Raw genomic sequence first — 10,359 nt, forward strand, 5'->3', positions numbered from 1 at the left:
TGTAATAGGCACTTGATGAATGTTGGGACATTAAGCATTCCTTTCCCACGTGAGGCTTTGTGGTTATGGTTTTCAAAGTCCACTGTAGCTGACACGCTGTGACAACTGAACAAACCGCAAAGGGAACTGAAGGCAAGAGAAGCCAGGCTTTCAACTATTTCTGTTTTACTCAGTACTTGGTGACACTGTAAAAGGATATTTAGAAACCCCACAAGTAGGCCAAGGGTAAGAAAAACGCTCCACACCCAAGAGAATCCAGCTGACCAAATTCAGTCTGATCCAGAATAAACAGCTCTCATCTGGAAATCTAGCAGTTCCAGAAAGCACTGTCCAGGGGAAAGAGACCTGCGTTGTAGATCTGCATAATTATGTAACCTCTTAGAAAGGAGGGAAGAAGCATCCTCGTGTGCTGTGCCTGGGGAAAATAAAATCCTGCACTGGCAAACTCAAGCTCGCTCAAGAAAATAACAGTTCAGTCCTCGAAGAAAACTTTGTTACTGTAGAGAAACTGGGCTTGTGTGCCCTTTCCCACGGGCTAGACTGACCTCGATTAGTTTCCCTCATAATTACTTATCAGTTTCCCAAATCAGGTTTCCATTATCAACTTCCTCCAACAGCAATAAATCAGCTACTCAGGTGCACAGCATTGCTCGAAATGAAACACCTTGAAATTAACCAAGCTGAGCTATTGCAAAAAGGAAAAGATCATTCATGGTTTGTTTTGTCAAGAAAAGCTCGGACTTGGATAGAGCACTTACCTGGGATTCCGGAGGCCCTGGGCTCAAGCCCCAGCCTGGAATAAAACCCAGCATATTGGTGTCCTCTTAAAAGTCAATTAACAACATCAAACAAACTAAATCCCAAATGGTAAAAAGGTTGGAAAACAAACCTACTTTCTCCAACAAATGTAGAAATTGAGGCTCAAAATTAAAAGAAGGAAATTGAAGTGATATTTGTATACTGTCACATTCATAGCAGCAATTTTTCTTTTTTTTTTTTTTTTTTTTTTGGTGGGGGCAAGACACTGAGGATTGAACCCAGAAGTGCTTTTCTGCTGAGCTTTTCCCATCCCTTTTTATTTTTTATTTTGAGACAGGATCTTGCTAAGTTGCCCACGCTGGCCTCCAACTTGCAATCCTCTGGCCTCAGCCTCCCAGATATCTAGAATCATAGGCATGCACCACCACACCCAGCCATAGCAGCATTTTTCACAACAGCCAAGAGGTGGTGTTAGGTGCAGGACAGGCTGAGTAAGCTGTCTGCAGGGCATGCCAAACAAAGTTAGCTGCAGGATGACCTGGCCACTCAAACTTTCTCTGTCTGGTTCTTTATCACCTGTTTGCTTCAAGCCCAAACACCCAAGCCCCCACTTATGGCTGAGCACTCAACCTGCCACTCAAGGCCAAACACTTAACCCCCTTGTGTGCCAACAAGGCAGCTTGCAGACCCAGAGACCCCATTAGATTTGGGCTATAAAAACTCTCTCCTAATGGGCCCCTCTCTCTCTTGTTCTCTCTCTCCCTCTCTTGCTCTCTTGCTCTTGCTCTCTCTTGCTTTCTCTCTTGCTCTCTCTCTCTCTTTCTCTATTTTTCTCCTCTGTTGTACTGCTGCAATAAACATCTCTTGGTCGCTCTGAGTGTTGTGGTCACTTTCCTTTCAGGGGGAAGCAACACAACTGTCTCTCGATGGATGAACAGATAAGCAAAATGTGGTACACAAATACAATGGAAGAGTATTCAGCCCTTGAAAGGAAATTCTCACCCATGCTACAAAATGGATGAACCTTTAGGGCATGTGAAACAAGTCAGCCACCATAAGGCAAGTGCCATATGATTCCTCTTAAGTGAGGTACCCTGAGTAGTTAAATTCACAAAGACGGAAAGTAGACCAGAGAGTACACAGTGGTTGTTAGGGGCTGAGGGGAGAGGTACAGAACTTCAGTTTGGGAAGATCAAAGAGTTAACGAGATGGACAGTGAGGATCGCTACACAACAATGTGAATTTGCTAATGCCACTGAGATACACACCATAAAATGATTAAGATGGCAAATTTATGTATTTTGCTGCGATTTTTTTAAAAACCAGGCTTGATTCCACAGAGCCTTTGTTAAATGATGGGAAAGTTTCTTTGTTTTCTACTTTAAAAAAATTTTTTTTGTAGTTGTAGGTGAACAGAATGCCTTTGTTTATTTTTATGTGGTGTTGAGGATCAAACCCAGTGCTTCACACATGCTAGGCAAGGACTCTGCCACTGAGCTACAGCCCCAGCCCCTGTCTTCTACTTTTAATGAGGGCATTATATAAGTCACTCTTTTTACATATTAATTTTTGGTATATAGAGAACACTGGTTACCTAGTGTTGAATATATGTGTGTGTATGTGCGTGTGTGTGTGTGTATATATATATGAGTCAACCTAAATAATTATGAAGAGGTTTTTTTTGTTTTTGTTTTTGTTTTCCTATTACATTTCTAGGGGTTGAATCCAGGGCCTCATAGTTACTGAGGGTGTGCTGTAGCCCTGAGCTACACTTCTAGTCCCCAATATTCTATCTTATTTTTAGTCCTAGGAATTGCACCTTAAGACACTTTGCCAAAGAGCTACATCCCTAGCCCTTTTTATTTATTTATTTTTTTGTTTTGTTTTAACACAGGTTCTCACTAAATCGCTTAGGACCTTGCTAAATTTCCAAGGCTGGCCTGAAACTCGGGATCCTCCTGCCTCAGCCTCTGCAGCTGATTGGATTACAGGTGTGCTCACTACACCTGACTCCAATGTTCTATGGAAATTAATCTTTTTGTTTCTCTCACTCATCCAATAACAACAGTCATTTCAGCTACTCATGTGGTACACACCAATAATCTCAACTACCTGAGAGGCAGAGGTAGGAGGATCACAAGTTTCAGGCCAGCCTAAGCAACTTAGCGAGACACGCTGTCTCAAAATAAAATTAAAGAAAGGACTTCAGATGTAGCTCAGAAAAAGTTATATTAAACAATTACTATATGCCAGTTAATATGCTAAAAAGCTTAGCATACTTATAGATATTTAATCTTAATATATTCATGTCATTATTTTCCCCAATTTTTTGAGAAAACACTACAAGGTGGAACTCAAATTCAGATCACACATAATCTATAACACAAAATGGCCCTAGAGTTAAGATGCCTTAGAGTTAAGGAGCTAGAAAAGGCACTTGGAGAAGATGGAGTGTGGCTCAGTGGTAGAGTGTGTGCTTGGCATGTGCAAAGCCTTGGGTTTGAGCCCTGGAACAGCGTGCATACGCACGATCACAAAGGAACACCATTACCGTTGTTAAACTCGTTGTTAAAATTTTAATCCCACTTTATTCCTTTGTGCATTCTCTTTCTCCACCTACCCACAGAGGCTTCTGAACCGTCATACCATTTGAGGGTATGATGCCTACTTCATGCTCCTTTACCCTAAATATACAATGCAGGGCAGCGGTGTCGCTCTGTGGTAGAGCATTGCATGGGGTGTTCGAGGCCATAGGTTCAATCCCCAGCACCACAAAAGTGTATACGGCCTCTCAAGTTTCCTCATGATAGACAGCTGGCTTCCCCTGGAGCAATGCTCCCAGAAAGAGAGCAGTGGCTCCTGTGATCTAGTCCTGAAGTCATAGTGCCATCTCCCCCATGTCTGGTCATTAGAACTGAGAGTCAATAGGTCCCGTATCCCAAGGGAGGAGAATAAAGCTCCGACTTTTATTTTAAAGCTCCCACCCTTGAAGGGAGAATACCAAAGTATTTCTTGACTATTTTGTAGCCATCATAAGTATCCACTGATGATTCTTACTTGATTAAATCTTCTGATAACTGCAAAATATTGATTTTTCTGATTATCCTATATTAATTTTGAAATGAATCCCAGCATCATATTTCACCTATAATAGTTAAGAATATATATTATTAAAAGATAAATATTTTTTACATGCTTATGTCTTACAATAATATCTTCATATTATCAACTAACAAATCAATATTTAAATTTCTACTACTTGGGGACTAGGATGGTAGAGTATTTGCTAGGTGTGCACAAGGCCCTGGGTTCATCCCCAGCACCACAAAATAAATAATTTCCACTTGTCTTATAAATGCCATACTTTTATTGAGACAAAGTTTACATGTCCCACAGTCCATTCTTTTAAAGCATATAATTCAGTAGTTGATAGTATATTCAACAAACGTGTAAAACCATCACCGCTGTCTCATTCCATCACTGTCTCATTCCATCACTCCCGTTAGCACCCATTTCCCATTTCCCACACAGGCCCTGTTTCTTCAGGGTCTTCTGTGCTTCCACATGAATTTTAGGATTTTTGTTCTAGTCTTTGGTATTTTGATAGGGATTGCATTGAATATGTACACTGCTTTGGGTAAGTATGGACATTTAAACAAAGTAATTCTTCCAATCCATGAACATGGAAAGTCTTTCCATCTTTTTGCATCATCTTCAATTTCTTTTATCAGTGTTGTGTAGTTTCCATTATAGAGGTCTTTTACTTGGTTAAAGTCATTCCTAGATTCATTCTTCCTTTCTTGTTTTCTTTCTTCATTCTTTTGCAGCTATTGTGAATGGGATTGCTTTTACAATTTCTTTCCTTCCTTCCCTCTTTCTTTCCTCCCTCCCTCCCTCCCTCCCTCCCTTCCTTCCTTCCTTCCTTCCTTCCTTCCTTCCTTCCTTCCTTCTTTTAATAATGCTGGGGATTGAACTCAGCTTTACCACTGAGCTACATCTTCAACTCTTTTTATTTTTTATTTTGAGACAGTTATCACTAAGTTGCCAAAGCTGGCCTTGAACTTGGGATCCTCTTATTTCAACCTCATGAGTCACTAGGCTTTTCAGCCATGTGCCGCTGCTGTGCCTAGCTGCTTTCATGATTTCTTTCTCAGCAAACTCATTATTGGTGTATAGAAAAATATATTGGTTTTATACTGTATGTTGATTTTGTATCCTGCTACTTTATTAAAATCATTTATCAGTTCTAATAGTCTTTGGGTGCAGTGTTCAGGTTTTTCTATGTATAGAATCATGTCATCTACAAAAGGAATAATTTGATCTCCCCTCCTAATTGTCTATCATTTGTTTCTTCCTGTTGCCTAATTGTTTTGGCTAGAACTTCTAGTTCTTAACTGAATTAGAGTAGGGAGAGTGGACACCCTTGTCTTGTTCCTGCACTTAGAGGAAATGCCTTCAGTTTTTCCACATTCAGTATGTTGTTGTCTTTGGTTTGTTATATATAGCCTTTATTATGTTGCTGCATGAACCTTCAATACCTAATTTATTCAGGGATTTTATCATGAAGGGATGTTGAATTTTATCAAATGCCTTTTTCTGCATCTCTTGAGATAATCATATGATTTTTATACTTCATTCTGTTTATGTGATGTATTGCATTTATTGATTTGCATATGCCGAACAATTCTTGCATCCTTGGAATGATCATGTATAATCTTTTTAATTGTGCTGTGAAATTTGATTTGCTAGTATTTTGTTGGTGATTATTTCATCTGTTTATCAGAAATATTGGTCTCTAGTTTTCCTTTTTGGTGGATCCTTGTCAGGTTTTGGTAACACAATAAATTTAGTCTCAGAAAACATTAGGAAAGGTTTCCTTCCTTTCAATGATGTCGAATAGTTTGAGAAACATGGGTGTTAGTTCTTTCAAAGTTTAGTAAAATTCTTCAGTGAGGCCATCCTGTCCTAGGTTTTTCTTTCTTAGGTGACTTATTACTTTTTGAATCTTATTAGTTGTTATTGGCCCATTTAGTTTTTTATATTCTCTTGATTGAATTTGTCCATTTCTTACAGATTTTCCAATTTGTTATCGTACAGTTTTTCAAAATAATGCTTAATGGTCCTTGAATTTCTGTGTTATCATTTGTAATGTCTCCTTTTTTGTCTTTAATTTTATTTGGGTCTTCTCTCCCTCTCTCTTTTTGTCTTAGTTAGTCTAGCTAAAGATTTGACAATTTTGTTTATCTAAAGAACCAAGTCTTTGTTTCATAATTTTTTTAAAAACTCTGATCTTTGCTATTTCTGTTCTACTCGTTTGGGGTTTGTTTTCTCCTTGCTTTTCTAAGTCCTTGAGATACATTATTAGGTTGCTTATTTGAAATCTTTTTTTTTTTTAATATAGGCATCATTGCTGTAAACTTCCCTCTTCATGCTGTTTTGGCTGCATCCCATGAGTTTTGGTATGTTGTGTTTATATTTTCATTTGTTGCAAGAAATTTAAAAATTCCCCTTCTGACCTCCTTACTGTTTGTTCAAAGTATGTTGTTAAGTCTGCAAGTATTTGTATCATTTCCAAAATTTCTCTTGCTATTGATTTCTAATTTCATTTCATTGTGATCAGAAAAGATACAAGATCTGAGAATGGGATGTGTCTCAGTGGGAGAGTGTTTGCCATCATGAGGCTGTAAGTTTGACCCCCAGCACAAAACAAAAGGATGATTATGATTTCAATATTTTCAATTTGCTAAGACTTGTTTTGTGGCCCCATATACTGTTCTAGAGAAGATTGTATACACTGATGAAAAGAACATGTATTCTCAAGTCATTGGATGGATTGCTCTGAAAGTGTCTTAAGTTCATTTGATCTAGAATAAATTTGACTCTGTTTCTTTATTGATGTTTTGTCTGGATGGTATATGCATTGATGAGTGTGGAGCATTGAAATACCCCATTATTGTACTGGAGCCTATGTCTACCTTAGGTTTATTATTTTATAAAATTGGGTGCTCTGACGCTAGGTGCTCATAGATTTACAATCATTATGTCTTCTTGATGAGTTGGTCACCTGATCATAACATAACAATCTTGTCTCATTTACATTTTTTGTCTTAAAGTCTATTTTGTCAGACAAAGTATAGCTACTCCTACTCCTACTTACTTTACGACTCCATTTGTTTGAAATATCAATCATTTTCCATGCTTTCACTTTCGGTCTACATGTGTGCTTCCTGGTGAAATGAGTTTCTTTCTTTCTTTCTTTTTTTTTTTTTTGGTACCAAGGATTGAACTCAAGGGCACTCGACCACTGAGCCATATCCTAGCCCTTTTTATTTTGTATTTTATTTAGAGACAAGGTCTCACTGAGTTGCTTAGTGCCTTGCCATTGCTGAAGCTGGTTTTGAACTCTTGATCCTCCACTCTCAGCCTCCCAAGCCACTGGGATTACAGGTGTGTGCCACTGCACCTGGCTTGAAACGAGTTTCTTGAAGGTAGTATATTGTTGGGTTTTGCTTTGTTTAATTCAGTTTATATGTTTCTTTTAATTAAAGAACTTAGTGCATTTACTTCAAGGTTATTCAAAGCCATAAACATAATAAATCTGTTATTTGTTTATTCTTTTCTAGTTGTTTTGAATAGTCTTGGTTCTTTTTTTTTCCTTTCTTATATAGTCATAGTTTACTACTGTCAAAGATGTGTCTTAGGGTATTTATCAGTTTGTTATGCAGTGCTGGCTTTACTTCTAGCTAAGCACTGTAGTGAATTCTCCCTGTAGTTTCTTTGGCTATGATTAGTGAGTTTAGGCTTAGTGCATGCTGTGTCAGAGCTGGAGAGAACCACTACCTCTGTGAGTCAGCAGAATGTGTGGGATGCACACTATGTGGCCATTCCTACAGTGGGAATGTGGCTTCTATCAGGTAATACATGGCACTGGTGATGTTGGCTCTTTACTTGTGATGGCCTCTGGTACTGGCAGCACCAGTGATGAGGGGCCTGAAGCCCTTATCCTCCAATCAGACAGTGGTATGAGCCCAGGAGCTTCAGAGAGAGATGGTGTCAGGAGCTAAAGCACCCTCTCTGTGGCATCACACCCAGTCCTGCCAGCACAGTGTGATCAGACAAGATGGGGTGTGGCTGGCAGTGAGACGCTCATAAGTGTGGTGTCAACAGTTGTGATGTTCCTCTCTGCTTCTACCGTGCGTGTGCCTTCTTCTTGCTGGGACTCTTTCACCCTCGGCCACTGAGCCATCTCCTCAGCCCTATTTTGTATTTGATTTAAAGTCAGGGTCTCACTGAGTTGCTTAACACCTTGCTTTTGCTGAGGCTGGCTTTGAACTCTTGATCCTCCTGCCTCAGCCTCCTGAGCCACCCGGATCACAGGTGTGTGCCACCGTGCCCAGCTGCCTCTCCCTTTGAAGTACAATATTATATTCATTATACTAAGATTTTAAAATATTTTAGTGTAAATCCTCCAACTTTATTTTGGCTATTTTAAATCTTTTGCTTTTCCATGTAAATTTTGGAATTGGCCCATTGATTTCTATTTTAAAAAAGGAAGAAAAAAGGCAATGTGGGGGCTGAGTTTATGGCTCAGCAGCAGAGTACTCACCTAGCAGAGTACTCACATGTGAGGCACTGGTTTCAATCCTCAGCACCACACAAAAATAAATAAAATAAAGGTATCATGTTCCTCTGCAACTAAAAAATAAACAAATAATTTTTTTTAAAAAAGGCATGTAGGTAGTTGCTAGGGATTGTATTGAATTCACAGGTTAATTTGGAGAGAATAGACATCTTGACAATACTGATTATTCCAAGCCACAAACATATTTCATTTCTTTAATCTTTCAGCAATGTCATAAGTTATCAGTTTATAAATTTTATACATCTTTCATTAATTTTAATCACAAATGTTTTAATTTCACTGTTAATAGTTCCTATATTTGATAGTACATAAAATGCAACTGTTTGATCTTTTTATCCTATTACCTTACAAATTTAGTTTAGTCGTTCACTGTAAGATTCCTTCTAAGCTATGTGCCTTTTCTTTTTCTTGCCATATTGGTCTGGCTAGCTCTATTTTGAATAGAACTATAAAAGCAGGCAACCTTGTCTAGTTCCTGATCTTAAGGAGAATGTTTTAAGTCTTCAAATATTATGCTTATTAAGAGTAGACTTTTTATATGTTTATCGGGTTGAGGGTGTTTCCTTTTGTTCCTAATTTGCTGAGTTGTCATAACATCTTGAATTTTGCCAATTTTTTTTCTTCTATTGGCATGATAATGTGGGTTTTCTTTCATTATGCTAATATAATTTACTATATGATTGTCAGATGTTAAATTGACCTTTGGGAGATAGGCACTGTTTGGTCTTGTCCTCTTTATATTTTGGGAAGCTTGTTTAATTTAAATCAATTAATCCTTACTTCATACTGTCAAAGACATTTCACTATTGATTCCAAAATCCTGGTTTCAATGATCCTGGTTACTCAAATCCCCTTTGTGACTTATACACTGCTTTATGTAGATTTTGTTCAGTTGAATGCCTACTATGTACCAGCCATTGTTAGGTGTTGAGAATGCAGAAATAAATAGAACAGATACAAGTTCCTGTCCTCACAATAGTGATAACAATCAAAATGAGTAATTATAATATAGTTTGGTGTTAGGTAACATACGGTGCCTCTGAAATTTAAATAAAGGTAACCTGCCGCAGTCTGGCTGGGCACGATTCAGGAGCCACTTGTCAAAAGAAACAAACTTTATTTTTAGAACCACACACGCCAAACAAAACAGCTCCTCAGGAAAAACCCTCAGAGCCCAACTGCCACCACCGGCTTCCCACAAGCCTCTCCACAAGCCTCTCCACCTCCCCCACTCCTCCTGCTCTTGAGGCCGATTGGCTGGGTTGCGTGGGCGGAGCCAAAAAAGTCCCCCAATGAGCAGCTCCGTGGTCTGAAAGGGCAGGGAAACAGCCCAATGAGCATCACCGCAGAGGAGCCAATCAGCTAGAAGTTGCTGGGGCCGCTGTGAGCCAATCATCAGCTGGCAGTCTGAAAGTTTGCTGGGGCCCCTTTGGCTGTGGCTCTTAACATCTCCCCCTCTCTGTTTAAACAACAAGCATGTGGCTTAGGGACCGTGCCTGCCTTAGGTTGTCCAATAGTACATATGGTCCTTACCCGTTATCGGATGAGCTGACCTCAAGGCGTCAGCCTCCTGTCTTAGGTTGGTACCATTGCAATCGGATCTTACCCGTCACTGACTACTGGTCCAGTATACAGCCACACCTGTGGAGAGGTCTTTGTACCAGTGGGGGGGTGAGGTTCTTTGCCTCACCTCTGTTGGCCCCCAAATTTTAGCTGAACGATCATGACAAGCAGAAGGGAGGAAGATACACCAAGCCAATTGACGGCTCCTTTTGGAAAAATTGTACCACCGATGACACCATCAGCATAAATACCCCAACACTACCACAAGTCGCTGCACCAACAGATAGTCCACAATGCATGCAGGTGATACATAGTCCAGGCAAGTTCTGCAAGCTGTTCAGTGATGGCTATTGCAGAAGCTGTAGATTGGTTTTATCTTTGTCTTCACCGGCACT

This window comes from Marmota monax, unplaced genomic scaffold (assembly GCF_021218885.2).
Source record: "Marmota monax isolate L192 unplaced genomic scaffold, Marmota_monax_Labrador192_F-V1.1 WCK01_AAM20220418_F8-fsc00133, whole genome shotgun sequence".
NCBI classification, from domain to species: domain Eukaryota; kingdom Metazoa; phylum Chordata; class Mammalia; order Rodentia; family Sciuridae; genus Marmota; species Marmota monax.